The sequence below is a fragment of the Musa acuminata genome, chromosome BXJ2-1 (assembly GCF_036884655.1).
Source record: "Musa acuminata AAA Group cultivar baxijiao chromosome BXJ2-1, Cavendish_Baxijiao_AAA, whole genome shotgun sequence".
NCBI lineage: Eukaryota > Viridiplantae > Streptophyta > Magnoliopsida > Zingiberales > Musaceae > Musa > Musa acuminata.
The window spans coordinates 28279825-28293176 of record NC_088338.1 but is presented as its reverse complement, the minus strand read 5'-3'; the positions used below and the strand labels follow the sequence as shown (position 1 = coordinate 28293176).

The following is a 13352-nucleotide window of genomic DNA, read 5'->3' as shown; positions in this document are numbered from 1 at the left end:
GTGATGCAAAAAGGGGTGCAACACGAGGACTTCCCAGGGGGTCACCCATCCTAGTACTACTCTGGCCCAAGCACGCTTAACTTCAGAGTTTTCATGGGATCCAGGGATTTAGTGCTGGCATTATCGCACCCGGTTCGCGTGCTTCGCCCCTCGCCTATGTGCACGTCGCAGTCGGCGCATCAACGTCCGGAGCCTCTTACCCGTCACGAAACCGTCGGCGCTTTCTCGAACGGTCTCGAAATCCCTATTGCAAGCTCTCTCCGAGCCCTAGCCCGACGACTGCGTATCAGTCACGGCAAGCACGTGCAGAAACCATCGGCACTATCTAGAACGAACTCGGAATCGCAATTGCGACCCCAATCTGGAAAGCTCTCTCCGAGCCCCTCGATACTGACTGCGTAGCGGCACAGCAAATTTCCAGCCCCAAAACAATCGTCTCGGAGCTCTACGGGAGATGTTTCGTATCTCGGGATGCAAAAAGGAGTGCAACACGAGGACTTCCCAGGGGTCACCCATCCTTGTACTACTATGGCCCAAGCATGCTTAACTTCGGAGTTTTGATGGGATCCGGGGATTTAGTGCTGGCATTATCGCACCCGTTTCGCGTGCTTCGTCCCTCGCCTATGTGCACGTCGCAGTCGGCGCATCAACGTCCGGAGCCTCTTGCCCGTCACGAAACCGTCGGTGCTTTCTCGAACTGTCTCGAAATCCCTATTGCAAGCTCTCTCTGAGCCCTAGCCCGACGACTGCGTATCGGTCACGGCAAGCGCGTGCAGAAACCATCGGCACTTTCTAGAACGAACTCGGAATCGCTATTGCGACCCCAATCCGGAAAGCTCTCTCCGAGCCCCTCGATACTGACAGTGTAGCGGTCACAGCAAATTTCCAGCCCCAAAACAATCGTCTCGGAGCACTACGGGAGTTGTTTCGTATCTCGGGATGCAAAACGGAGCGCAACACGAGGACTTCCCAGGGGGTCACCGATCCTAGTACTACTCTGGCCCAAGCACGCTTAACTTCGGAGTTTTGATGGGATCCGGGGATTTAGTGCTGGCATTATCGCACCCGTTTCGCGTGCTTCGTCCCTCGCCTATGTGCACGTCGCAGTCGGCGCATCAACGTTCGTAGCCTCTTGTCCGTCACGAAACCATCGGCGCTTTCCTGAACTATCTCGAAATCCCTATTGCAAGCTCTCACCGAGCCCTAGCCCGACGACTGCGTATCGGACACGGCAAGCGCGTGCAGAAACCATCGGCACTTTCTAGAACGAACTCGGAATCGCTATTGCGACCCCAATCCGGAAAGCTCTCTCTGAGCCCCTTGATACTGACTGCGTAGCGGTCACAGCAAATTTCCAGCCCCAAAACAATCGTATCGGAGCTCTACGGGAGTTGTTTCGTATCTAGGGATGCAAAAAGGAGTGCAACAGGAGGACTTCCCAAGGGTTACCCATCTTTGTACTACTCTGGCCCAAGCACGCTTAACTTCGGAGTTTTGATGGGATCCGGGGATTTAGTGCGGGCATTATCGCACCCGTTTCGCGTGCTTCGTCCCTCGCCTATGTGCACGTCGCAGTCGGCGCATCAACGTCCGGAGCCTCTTGCCCGTCACGAAACCGTCGGCGCTTTCTCGAACGGTCTCGAAATCCCTATTGCAAGCTCTCTCCGAGCCCTAGCCCGACGACTGCGTATCGATCACGGCAAGCGCGTGCAGAAACCATCGGCACTATCTAGAACGAACTCGGAATCGCTATTGCGACCCCAATCCGGAAAGCTCTCTACGAGCCCCTCGATACTGACTGCGTAGCGGTCACAACAAATTTCCAGCCCCAAAACAATTCTCTCGGAGCTCTACGAGAGATGTTTCGTATCTTGGGATGCAAAAAGGAGTGCAACACGAGGACTTCCCAGGGGACACCCATCCTTGTACTACTCTGGCCCAAGCATGCTTAACTTCGGAGTTTTGATAGGATCCGGGGATTTAGTGCTGGCATTATCGCACCCATTTCGCGTGCTTCGTCCCTCGCCTATGTGCACGTCGCAGTCGGCGCATCAACGTCCGGAGCCTCTTGCCCGTCACGAAACCGTCGGCACTTTCTCGAACTGTCTCGAAATCCCAATTGCAAGCTCTCTCCGAGCCCTAGCCCGATGACTGCGTATCGGTCACGGCAAGCGCGTGCAGAAACCATCGGCACTTTCTAGAACGAACTCGGAATCGCTATTGCGACCCCAATCCGTAAAGCTCTCTCCGAGCCCCTCGATACTGACTGCGTAGCGGTCATAGCAAATTTCCAGCCCCAAAACAATCGTCTCGGAGCTCTACGGGAGATGTTTCGTATCTCGGGATGCAAAAAGGAGTGCAACACGAGGACTTCCCAGGGGTCACCCATCCTAGTACTACTCTGGCCCAAGCACGCTTAACTTCGGAGTTTTGATGGTATCCAAGGATTTAGTGCTGGCATTATCGCACCCGTTTCGCGTGCTTCGTCCCTCGCCTATGTGCACGTCGCAGTCGGCACATCAACGTCCGGAGCCTCTTGCCCGTCACGAAACAGTCAGCGCTTTCTCGAACGGTCTCGAAATCCCTATTGCAAGCTCTCTCCGAGCCCTAGCCCGACGACTGCGTATCGGTCATGGCAAGCACGTGCAGAAACAATCGGCACTATCTAGAACGAACTCGGAATCGCAATTGCGACCCCAATCCGGAAAGCTCTCTCCGAGCCCCTCGATACTGACTGCGTAGCGGTCACAGCAAATTTCCAGCCCCAAAACAATCGTCTCGGAGCTCTACGGGAGATGTTTCGTATCTCGGGATGCAAAAAGGAGTGCAACACGAGGACTTCCCAGGGGTCAACCATCCTTGTACTACTCTGGCCCAAGCACGCTTAACTTCGGAGTTTTGATGGGATCCGGGGATTTAGTGCTGGCATTATCGCACCCGTTTCGCGTGCTTCGTCCCTCGCCTATGTGCACGTCGCAGCAGACGCATCAACGTCCGGAGCCTCTTGCCCGTCACGAAACCGTCGGCGCTTTCTCGAACAGTCTCGAAATCCCTATTGCAAGCTCTCTCCGAGCCCTAGCCCGACGACTGCGTATCGGTCACGGCAAGCGCCTGCAGAAACCATCGGCACTATCTCGAACGAACTCGGAATCGCTATTGCGACCACAATCCGGAAAGCTCTATCCGAGCCCCTCGATACTGACTGCGTAGCGGTCACAGCAAATTTCCAGCCCCAAAACAATCGTCTCGGAGCTCTACGGGAGATGTTTCGTATCTCGGGATGCAAAAAGGAGTGCAACACGAGGACTTCCCAAGGGGTCACCCATCCTAGTACTACTCTGGCCCAAGCACGCTTAACTTCGGAGTTTTGATGGGATCCGGGGATTTAGTGCTGGCATTATCGCACCCGTTTCGCGTGCTTCGTCCCTCGCCTATGTGCACGTCGCAGCCGGCGCATCAACGTCCGGAGCCTCTTGCCCGTCACGAAACCTTCGGCGCTTTCTCGAACAGTCTCGAAATCCCTATTGCAAGCTCTCTCCGAGCCCTAGCCCGACGACTGCGTATCGGTCACGGCAAGCGCCTGCATAAACCATCGGCACTATCTAGAACGAACTCGGAATCGCTATTGCGACCCCAATCCGGAAAGCTCTCTACGAGCCCCTCGATACTGACTGCATAGCGGTCACAACAAATTTCCAGCCGCAAAACAATCGTCTCGGAGCTCTACGGGAGATGTTTCGTATCTCGGGAAGCAAAAAGGAGTGCAACACGAGGACTTCCCAGGGGTCACCCATCCTTGTACTACTCTGGCCCAAGCACGCTTAACTTCGGAGTTTTGATGGGATCCGGGGATTTAGTGCTGGCATTATCGCACCCGTTTCACGTGCTTCGTCCCTCGCCTATGTGCACGTCGCAGTAGGCGCATCAACGTCCGGAGCCTCTTGCCCGTCACGAAACCGTCGGCGCTTTCTCGAACGGTCTCGAAATCCCTATTGCAAGCTCTCTCCGAGCCCTAGCCCGACGACTGCGTATCGGTCACGGCAAGCGCCTGCAGAAACCATCGGCACTATCTAGAACGAACTCGGAATCGCTATTGCGACCCCAATCCGGAAAGCTCTCTCCGAGCCCCTCGATACTGACTGCGTAGCGGTCACAGCAAATTTCCTGCCCGAAAACAATCGTCTCGGAGCACTACGGGAGATGTTTTGTATCTCGGGATGCAAAAAGGAGTGCAACACGAGGACTTCCCAAGGGGTCACCCATCCTAGTACTACTCTGGCCCAAGCACGCTTAACTTCGGAGTTTTGATGGGATCCGGGGATTTAGTGCTGGCATTATCGCACCCGTTTCGCGTGCTTCGTCCCTCGCCTATGTGCACGTCGCAGCCGGCGCATCAACGTCCGGAGCCTCTTGCCCGTCACGAAACCGTCGGCGCTTTCTCGAACAGTCTCGAAATCCCTATTGCAAGCTCTCTCCGAGCCCTAGCCCGACGACTGCGTATCGGTCACGGCAAGCGCCTGCATAAACCATCGGCACTATCTAGAACGAACTCGGAATCGCTATTGCGACCACAATCCGGAAAGCTCTCTCCGAGCCCCTCGATACTGACAGCGTAGCGGTCACAGCAAATTTCCAGCCCCAAAACAATCGTCTCGGAGCTCTTCGGGAGATGTTTCGTATCTCGGGATGCAAAAAGGAGTGCGACACGAGGACTTCCCAAGGGGTCACCCATCCTAGTACTACTCTGGCCCAAGCACGCTTAACTTCGGAGTTTGGATGGGATCCAGTGATTTAGTGCTGGTATTATCGCACCCGTTTCACGTGCTTCGTCCCTCGCCTATGTGCACGTCGCAGCCGGCGCATTAACGTCCGGAGCCTCTTGCCCGTCATGAAACCGTCGACGCTTTCTCGAACGGTCTCAAATCCCTATTGCAAGCTCTCTCCGAGCCCTAGCCCGACGACTGCGTATCGGTCACGGCAAGCGCGTGCAAAAACCATCGGCACTTTCTAGAACGAACTCGGAATCGCTATTGCGACCCCAATCCGGAAAGCTCTCTCCGAGCCCCTCGATTCTGACAGCGTAGCGGTCACAGCAAATTTCCTGCCCGAAAACAATCGTCTCGGAGCACTACGGGAGATGTTTCGTATCTCGGGATGCAAAAAGGAGTGCAACACGAGGACTTCCCAAGGGGTCACCCATCCTAGTACTACTCTGGCCCAAGCACGCTTAACTTCGGGGTTTTGATGGGATCCGGGGATTTAGTGCTGGCATTATCGCACCCGTTTCGCGTGCTTCGTCCCTCGCCTATGTGCACGTCGCAGCCGGCGCATCAACGTCCGGAGCCTCTTGCCCGTCACGAAACCGTCGGCGCTTTCTCGAACAGTCTCGAAATCCCTATTGCAAGCTCTCTCCGAGCCCTAGCCCGACGACTGCGTATCGGTCACGGCAAGCGCCTGCATAAACCATCGGCACTATCTAGAACGAACTCGGAATCGCTATTGCTACCCCAATCCGGAAAGCTCTCTACGAGCCCCTCGATACTGACTGCATAGCGGTCACAACAAATTTCCAGCCGCAAAACAATCGTCTCGGAGCTCTACGGGAGATGTTTCGTATCTCGGGATGCAAAAAGGAGTGCAACACGAGGACTTCCCAGGGGTCACCCATCCTTGTACTACTCTGGCCCAAGCACGCTTAACTTCGGAGTTTTGATGGGATCCGGGGATTTAGTGCTGGCATTATCGCACCCGTTTCGCGTGCTTCGTCCCTCGCCTATGTGCACGTCGCAGTCGGTGCATCAACGTCCGGAGCCTCTTGCCCGTCACGAAACCGTCGGCGCTTTCTCGAACGGTCTCGAAATCCCTATTGCAAGCTCTCTACGAGCCCTAGCCCGACGACTGCTTATCGGTCACGGCAAGCACGTGCAGAAACCATCGGCACTATCTAGAACGAACTCGGAATCGCAATTGCGACCCAATCCGGAAAGCTCTCTCCGAGCCCCTCGATACTGACTGCGTAGCGGTCATAGCAAATTTCCAGCCCCAAAACAATCGTCTCGGAGCTCTATGGGAGATGTTTCGTATCTCGGGATGCAAAAAGGAGTGTAACACGAGGACTTCCCAGGGGGTCACCCATCCTAGTACTACTCTGGCCCAAGCACGCTTAACTTCGGAGTTTTGATGGGATCCGAGCATTTAGTGCTGGCATTATCGCACCCGTTTCGCGTGCTTCGTCCCTCGCCTATGTGCACGTCGCAGTCGGCGCATCAACGTCCGGAGCCTCTTGTCCGTCACGAAACCGTCGGCGCTTTCTCGAACTATCTCGAAATCCCTATTGCAAGCTCTCACCGAGCCCTAGCCCGACGACTGCGTATCGGACACGGCAAGCGCGTGCAGAAACCATCGGCACTTTCTAGAACGCACTCGGAATCGCTATTGCGACCCCAATCCGGAAAGCTCTCTCTGAGCCCCTCGATACTAACTGCGTAGCGGTCACAGCAAATTTCCAGCCCCAAAACAATCGTATCGGAGCTCTACGGGAGTTGTTTCGTATCTCGGGATGCAAAAAGGAGTGCAACACGAGGACTTCCCAGGGGTTACCCATCCTTGTACTACTCTGGCCCAAGCACGCTTAACTTCAGAGTTTTGATGGGATCCGAGGATTTAGTGCGGGCATTATCGCACCCGTTTCGCGTGCTTCGTCCCTCGCCTATGTGCACGTCGCAGTCGGCGCATCAACGTCCGGAGCCTCTTGCCCGTCACGAAACCGTCGGCGCTTTCTCGAACGGTCTCGAAATCCCTATTGCAAGCTCTCTCCGAGCCCTAGCCCGACGACTGCGTATCGATCACGGCAAGCGCGTGCAGAAACCATCGGCACTATCTAGAACGAACTCGGAATCGCTATTGCGACCGCAATCCGGAAAGCTCTCTACGAGCCCCTCGATACTGACTGCGTAGCGGTCACAACAAATTTCCAGCCCCAAAACAATTCTCTCGGAGCTCTACGGGAGATGTTTCGTATCTTGGGATGCAAAAAGGAGTGCAACACGAGGACTTCCCAGGGGTCACCCATCCTTGTACTACTCTGGCCCAAGCATGCTTAACTTCGGAGTTTTGATAGGATCCGGGGATTTAGTGCTGGCATTATCGCACCCGTTTCGCGTGCTTCGTCCCTCGCCTATGTGCACGTCGCAGTCGGCGCATCAACGTCCGGAGCCTCTTGCCCGTCACGAAACCGTCGGCACTTTCTCGAACGGTCTCGAAATCCCTATTGCAAGCTCTCTCCGAGCCCTAGCCCGATGACTGCGTATCGGTCACGGCAAGCGCGTGCAGAAACCATCGGCACTTTCTAGAACGAACTCGGAATCGCTATTGCGACCCCAATCCGTAAAGCTCTCTCCGAGCCCCTCGATACTGACTGCGTAGCGGTCACAGCAAATTTCCAGCCCCAAAACAATCGTCTCGGAGCTCTACGGGAGATGTTTCGTATCTCGGGATGCAAAAAGGAGTGCAACACGAGGACTTCCCAGGGGTCACCCATCCTAGTACTACTCTGGCCCAAGCACGCTTAACTTCGGAGTTTTGATGGGATCCAAGGATTTAGTGCTGGCATTATCGCACCCGTTTCGCGTGCTTCGTCCCTCGCCTATGTGCACGTCGCAGTCGGCGCATCAACGTCCGGAGCCTCTTGCCCGTCACGAAACAGTCAGCGCTTTCTCGAACGGTCTCGAAATCCCTATTGCAAGCTCTCTCCGAGCCCTAGCCCGACGACTGCGTATCGGTCATGGCAAGCACGTGCAGAAACAATCGGCACTATCTAGAACGAACTCGGAATCGCAATTGCGACCCCAATCCGGAAAGCTCTCTCCGAGCCCCTCGATACTGACTGCGTAGCGGTCACAGCAAATTTCCAGCCCCAAAACAATCGTCTCGGAGCTCTACGGGAGATGTTTCGTATCTCGGGATGCAAAAAGGAGTGCAACACGAGGACATCCCAGGGGTCACCCATCCTAGTACTACTCTGGCCCAAGCACGCTTAACTTCGGAGTTTTGATGGGATCTGAGGATTTAGTGCTGGCATTATCGCACCCGTTTCGCGTGCTTCGTCCCTCGCCTATGTGCACGTCGCAGTCGGCGCATCAACGTCCGGAGCCTCTTGCCCGTCACGAAACCGTCGGCGCTTTCTCGAACGGTCTCGAAATCCCTATTGCAAGCTCTCTCCGAGCCCTAGCCCGACGACTGCGTATCGGTCACGGCAAGCGCGTGCAGAAACCATCGGCACTTTCTAGAACTAACTCGGAATCGCTATTGCGACCCCAATCCGGAAAGCTCTCTCTGAGCCCCTCGATACTGACTGCGTATGTAACACCCCTCATTTCCGAATGTTCGTATAAATTTTTGGTGTTAATGTAAGCATCTATTTTAATTGACAAAAGAAATAGAGTATGAATTAGAGGTAACCTATTTGTAAGATTTGGGAGATCTGTTCAAAAAAAAAAAAAAAGAATCTGAGGACCTATATGTAAACCCTAAGGACCTAATCGTGAATATGATAAAAACGAGGACTAAACTGCAAAATGCACCAAATGACAAATTCCACCGCTTAAGCCTCTCTGCCTTCGTTGTTAAGGAAGCAGAGGAGGCAGCTCGTGGGTGATCAGGGAAAGAAAAGAAGAAGAAGAAGAAGAAGAAGAAGAAGGAGAAGAGAAAGAAAATTTGGGGCTTTTAGGGTTTTTGCTTTAATCTTGTTACTTCGGGTCAAAATTTGCAAAGGCAAGTGTTCTAACCCTATCCTACATAAGTATTTGACTCTGTTTTTATGTTGATTCAAAATAAATTGGAAGATTTTTATTTAGAAACTGATATGTTTCTCTTTGGACATAGAACTATGGATTCTGAAAGTTTTCGGTAAACTGACCCCTAAGCACTGTTTCAGCCCTAAGTTTTAGTACAGAAAGAGAATTCAGGCAGGAACTATTTTTGTTTGAAATTAGACTCGTATGCCTTTCTTTTGACACCGATTTTGTAGATTTCGGACACCGAATACTTACCCAAAAATTTGTTTCAAAAGAGCCTATAGACGCTGTAAAACAGAGTTCAAGATTTCTGACCCTTCAATACTAAAACGCCTATAACTCCCTGTTGAAAATTCTGATTTATACCAAACTGATTTTAATTGAAACTAGACTTGAAATTCTCTCATTTGACATATAGTTTGAAAATTTTGGAGTTCAATTGCTCACCCTATCGTCTGTTGAATCCGATCCTATAAAGTCTGCAAACCAGTGATTGTGATTTTGACCTTATGTTACCAAATCAGAGGTAACTCTGTGTTGGGAGCCCTGTTTCATATGAAATCTGTTCCATCCGAATATAGATTGATATATGGTTCAACCATAGCCTTCTTATGGGTATTGGAGCATAATTGATATTCCGAAATATTTGCTTGATGTGCCACTGGAATTCTGTCCGAAATCGAGCCTTGGTCGATTTCGCGTATTCTGTTTCATTCCTTTGGATATTGAATTCATCTAACCTTCCTATTTTGAATTGAGCTCAGTATGAATGCTTTGAATCCCTGTATACTCTTGCCTTCTTTTCATTCCAAAACTGAATACATTTGTGAGAGATTGTTGCTTGCATCGTATTGTCTCGTAAAGGCACATGTACGTTTTGTTGTTCCGCGTGTGCTTCCGTATTATGCTACTTATTGTTTAAACTGCCCTCTTGTATTCTGGTGTTGTGGGATAATGTGAACCTTTGCCAGAAATGGTAAAGGGAGTTATGCATAGAGCCTGCGATGCTCTGCCGGCCCCCTCTGACTTCACCTAGACGTGGGTGGATGGAGCTCCCAGACGTGGGAGACTTCTGTCTGGTGGTCATTCAGAAATGGATGAATCACATTCTGTCTGTGATCCCACTACACCCTCTATATGTTTGATATGACATCCAGAGTTTTGGTGAGTTATTTCTGTTCATGCTCTGGATAAGTATGATATGATTGCAACGCCAAGGACGACGTTTGAGCTTCTGTACGACATATGAGTTTGATATGCTCTGAAATGCTTCATTCATTGTTGATTTTGCTTCGAAATGTTCCATATGTCGTTGATGTGTTTTGGAACATTTTATATGCCATTGATAAGCTCCGATATGTTTCCCTTGTTTCTGATATGCTCCAATTACTCTATGCCCCATCTGTCAGGAACCAAATATGTATGATTAAAAGGATAATTGTGATTCTGCTCCTAATGATTTTATGTCTACAAAATCGTATATTTTGCTTTGTGTTTTGAAACTGTATCTCTTTGGAAATTGTACTATTTTGATATGGATATGTTAGTCACTTGCTGAGCTCTTTATGCTCACCCCGTTTGTTGATAAATTTTTCAGGATAGCGTATCGCTTGCTTTAATGTTAAGAATGGGCTGAGGCAGTGGAAAGTTTAGAAGACGTTGGGCAGAACTTTTGTTAGCATATATGTAGTTGTGTATAAGCTACCTTGCATCTAATGAAATGTGACTATGAATCTAAACCTGTGGATTTTGTGTAAGTTAAAGGATCCCCCATGTATAGGGTTTTGGAATGTTAAATTAAATTTGTGTAATGATACGAACTTATGGTAAATCGATGATTGTGGTGACTGCATGGATTTTCCCACTTGTGGATTTATATTGTGGTTTTTATTTTGATGAGTCGAGTTCAGATTGTATGAATTATCGAGTGATGTGTGCTATGTTTATGAATTGCACAGGGTTATGAATTGGTAGATTATAGAAGTGAAATTTTTGATCTGAATGTTTTCTTAGTGACCTCAAATGTGTGTTTGGATCCTGGGTTAGTTATGATGAAAAATTTTTAATATCATGGATATTTTTTTTGGGGCGTGATAGAGGTGGTATCAGAGCCTGATTTGAGAATCACTAAGAATACTATGTTTTTTTTTTAGGTTTATTGACTATCATTTAGAGATTGATCAAAGAAAATGTTCTTTTGATGTTTTAGGAAGCAAGGATGACGAGATCATCTGGTTCTCCTGTTGCATCTACTACTGATCAATTGAGTGGTATTATGCGGACTTTGGAGACTATGGCACAAGTGATGCAACAACAACAACAACCTGTCCAACAAGGAAGTAATGATGGAATAGAGACATCAAACCGGACGGGGTTGGGAATTGGACAGTTTAAGAAGCTTAGTCCTCCCAGTTTCAGTGGTGAATCTGATCCAATGGTGGCGGAACGATGGATGATGCAGATAGAGAAAATATTTGATGCCTTAAGTTACTCTGATGAACGAAAGGTTTTTCTTGCCACCTTTATGCTGGAAGGAGAAGCTGAACACTGGTGGAGAATGATTAAGAGGATGTCTGAAATGAAAAATGAGCCAATGACATGGAAGTTATTCCAAGAAAAGTTCAACGATAAATATTTTCCAGAATGTATGAGAGAGCAAAAAGAATTGGAGTTCTTGAATCTTATCCAGGGAAGTATGACGGTTACAAAGTATGAATCTAAATTCACTGAGCTCTCCAGGTTTGCCATACATATGACTGATGATGAATCTAGAAAAGCAAGAAGGTTTGAAAGGGGATTACGGCCAGCAATAAGAAGCCGAATGTCAGCTTTAAAACTACAAACATATGCAGATACGGTAGAAAGAGCTTTGAAAATTGAACGAGACATGGAGGAAATTCAAGAAATCATTGGCAAGAACAAAAAGGACAAATTTACTAGCAAAAGCATGAGAGAAAACGAATATGAAGCTAGTAACAAGAGGGCTAAGACATCTGGATTTGAGAAATGGAAACCAGTGCGGAGGACTCAGTCATGTGCAAAATGTGGATCAAATCATGAGACGAGTCGGTGTTTTCGGGTGACTGGAGCCTGTTTTGCTTGTGGAAAGTTAGATCATCAAATAAGGGATTGCCCTCTGAGGAAGGAGAAAGAGCCACTGCCTCCTAGACCCTCAGCCCATGCTAGAGTGTACGCTATCACGGAACAAGATTCTAAAGCTTCTAAATCTGTGGTGGAAGGTATTCTTCATGTTTCTAAAAGAAATGCAAAAGTTTTGTTTGATCCCGGCTCCAACTTATCGTTTGTTTCAAAGTACTTTGCTTGTCACTTGGATATTCTACCTAAACCCCTGGATTATATGTTATATGTAACAACTGCTGTTGGAGATTCATTGGCAACAAACTTGGTCTACCCATCTTGTTTGATCTCTATTGGAGACCACGAATTCCTTGCTGATTTGATTCTCCTAGAGATCCAGGGCTTTGATATTATACTTGGCATGGATTGGTTATCTTCTCATCACGCTAGTATTGATTGTTACAAAAAAATAATTACTTTCTGTATACCAGATCAGCCTATATTTTTCTTTGAGGGCATTAAGCATGATTTGCCTCCTTGCTTAATATCCGCACTTCAAGCTTATCATCTTATGCAGAAAGGTTGTTTTTGTTATATGGTGTGTGTAAAGGAGCATTCAAATCAGGAAACCCACCTAGATGAAATTTCAGTGGTCAAAGAATTCCCTGATGTATTTCCAGATGACTTGCCTGGTTTACCTCTAGATAGAGAGGGTGAATTTGCTATTGATCTAGTCCCCAGTACAACCCCAATATCTAAGCCTCCCTACAGAATGGCACCACTTGAGCTAGAAGAATTAAAGAAGCAAATACAAGAATTATTAGATAAGGGTTTCATACGACCCAGTGTGTCCCCATGGGGTGCTCCGGTACTATTAGTGAAGAAGAAGGATGGAACATTGAGGCTTTGTATTGATTATAGACAGTTGAATCAGGTGACCATCAAAAATAAGTATCCCATACCTAGAATTGATGATTTGTTTGATCAACTGCAGGGTGCACAAGTATTCTCTAAGATTGACTTGAGGTCAGGTTATTATCAGTTGAAGATCAAGGAGGAGGATATTTCAAAAACAGCTTTCAGAACTCGATATGGTCATTATGAATTTTTGGTGATGCCTTTTGGTTTGACAAATGCCCCTGCAGCGTTTATGGAACTAATGAATAGGACATTTCAACAGCTCTTGGATATCTGTGTAATTGTATTTATTGATGACATATTGGTGTATTCAAGGAGTAATCAGGAGCATGAGAAACACTTAAGGAATGTATTGTCCATACTAAGAGAAAAGAAGTTGTATGCAAAGTTCAGCAAATGTGAATTTTGGTTGAATGAAGTTGCCTTCTTAGGCCATGTGATTTCAGGAAAGGGTATATCTGTTGATCCAAGGAAAATAGAAGCTGTAGTTGAATGGGAAGTACCAACAAATGTAACAGAGGTTAGAAGTTTCTTGGGCATGGCAGGTTATTACAGGAGATT

The 13352-nt window shown here is 48.8% G+C and overlaps 8 non-coding genes and 10 pseudogenes across 8 annotated transcripts; all 18 read right to left on the bottom strand.

Moving 5' to 3' along the window:
* Positions 1-12: 12 nt before the first annotated feature.
* Positions 13-131, bottom strand: LOC135600927 (5S ribosomal RNA). The gene has a single exon (XR_010483236.1). It is a non-coding gene; the product is annotated as a 5S ribosomal RNA (ribosomal RNA).
* A 349-nt stretch (positions 132-480) lies between these two features.
* LOC135603801 (5S ribosomal RNA) lies at positions 481-598 on the bottom strand (annotated as a pseudogene).
* Positions 599-948: 350 nt separating this feature from the next.
* LOC135601331 (5S ribosomal RNA) lies at positions 949-1067 on the bottom strand. Its single transcript, XR_010483626.1, has one exon. It is a non-coding gene; the product is annotated as a 5S ribosomal RNA (ribosomal RNA).
* A 350-nt stretch (positions 1068-1417) lies between these two features.
* On the bottom strand, positions 1418-1535 carry LOC135604246 (5S ribosomal RNA; annotated as a pseudogene).
* Positions 1536-1885: 350 nt separating this feature from the next.
* Positions 1886-2003, bottom strand: LOC135603934 (5S ribosomal RNA; annotated as a pseudogene).
* A 350-nt stretch (positions 2004-2353) lies between these two features.
* On the bottom strand, positions 2354-2471 carry LOC135602625 (5S ribosomal RNA; annotated as a pseudogene).
* Positions 2472-2821: 350 nt separating this feature from the next.
* On the bottom strand, positions 2822-2939 carry LOC135602252 (5S ribosomal RNA; annotated as a pseudogene).
* Positions 2940-3289: 350 nt separating this feature from the next.
* On the bottom strand, positions 3290-3408 carry LOC135599561 (5S ribosomal RNA). Its single transcript, XR_010481915.1, has one exon. It is a non-coding gene; the product is annotated as a 5S ribosomal RNA (ribosomal RNA).
* Positions 3409-3758: 350 nt separating this feature from the next.
* On the bottom strand, positions 3759-3876 carry LOC135601388 (5S ribosomal RNA). The gene has a single exon (XR_010483683.1). It is a non-coding gene; the product is annotated as a 5S ribosomal RNA (ribosomal RNA).
* A 350-nt stretch (positions 3877-4226) lies between these two features.
* LOC135599559 (5S ribosomal RNA) lies at positions 4227-4345 on the bottom strand. The gene has a single exon (XR_010481913.1). It is a non-coding gene; the product is annotated as a 5S ribosomal RNA (ribosomal RNA).
* A 350-nt stretch (positions 4346-4695) lies between these two features.
* LOC135599911 (5S ribosomal RNA) lies at positions 4696-4814 on the bottom strand. Its single transcript, XR_010482250.1, has one exon. It is a non-coding gene; the product is annotated as a 5S ribosomal RNA (ribosomal RNA).
* A 349-nt stretch (positions 4815-5163) lies between these two features.
* On the bottom strand, positions 5164-5282 carry LOC135600642 (5S ribosomal RNA). The gene has a single exon (XR_010482960.1). It is a non-coding gene; the product is annotated as a 5S ribosomal RNA (ribosomal RNA).
* A 350-nt stretch (positions 5283-5632) lies between these two features.
* LOC135601387 (5S ribosomal RNA) lies at positions 5633-5750 on the bottom strand. The gene has a single exon (XR_010483682.1). It is a non-coding gene; the product is annotated as a 5S ribosomal RNA (ribosomal RNA).
* A 349-nt stretch (positions 5751-6099) lies between these two features.
* LOC135602160 (5S ribosomal RNA) lies at positions 6100-6218 on the bottom strand (annotated as a pseudogene).
* A 350-nt stretch (positions 6219-6568) lies between these two features.
* LOC135603908 (5S ribosomal RNA) lies at positions 6569-6686 on the bottom strand (annotated as a pseudogene).
* A 350-nt stretch (positions 6687-7036) lies between these two features.
* Positions 7037-7154, bottom strand: LOC135603492 (5S ribosomal RNA; annotated as a pseudogene).
* A 350-nt stretch (positions 7155-7504) lies between these two features.
* LOC135601853 (5S ribosomal RNA) lies at positions 7505-7622 on the bottom strand (annotated as a pseudogene).
* Positions 7623-7972: 350 nt separating this feature from the next.
* On the bottom strand, positions 7973-8090 carry LOC135603513 (5S ribosomal RNA; annotated as a pseudogene).
* Between the last annotated feature and the right edge of the window lie 5262 nt (positions 8091-13352).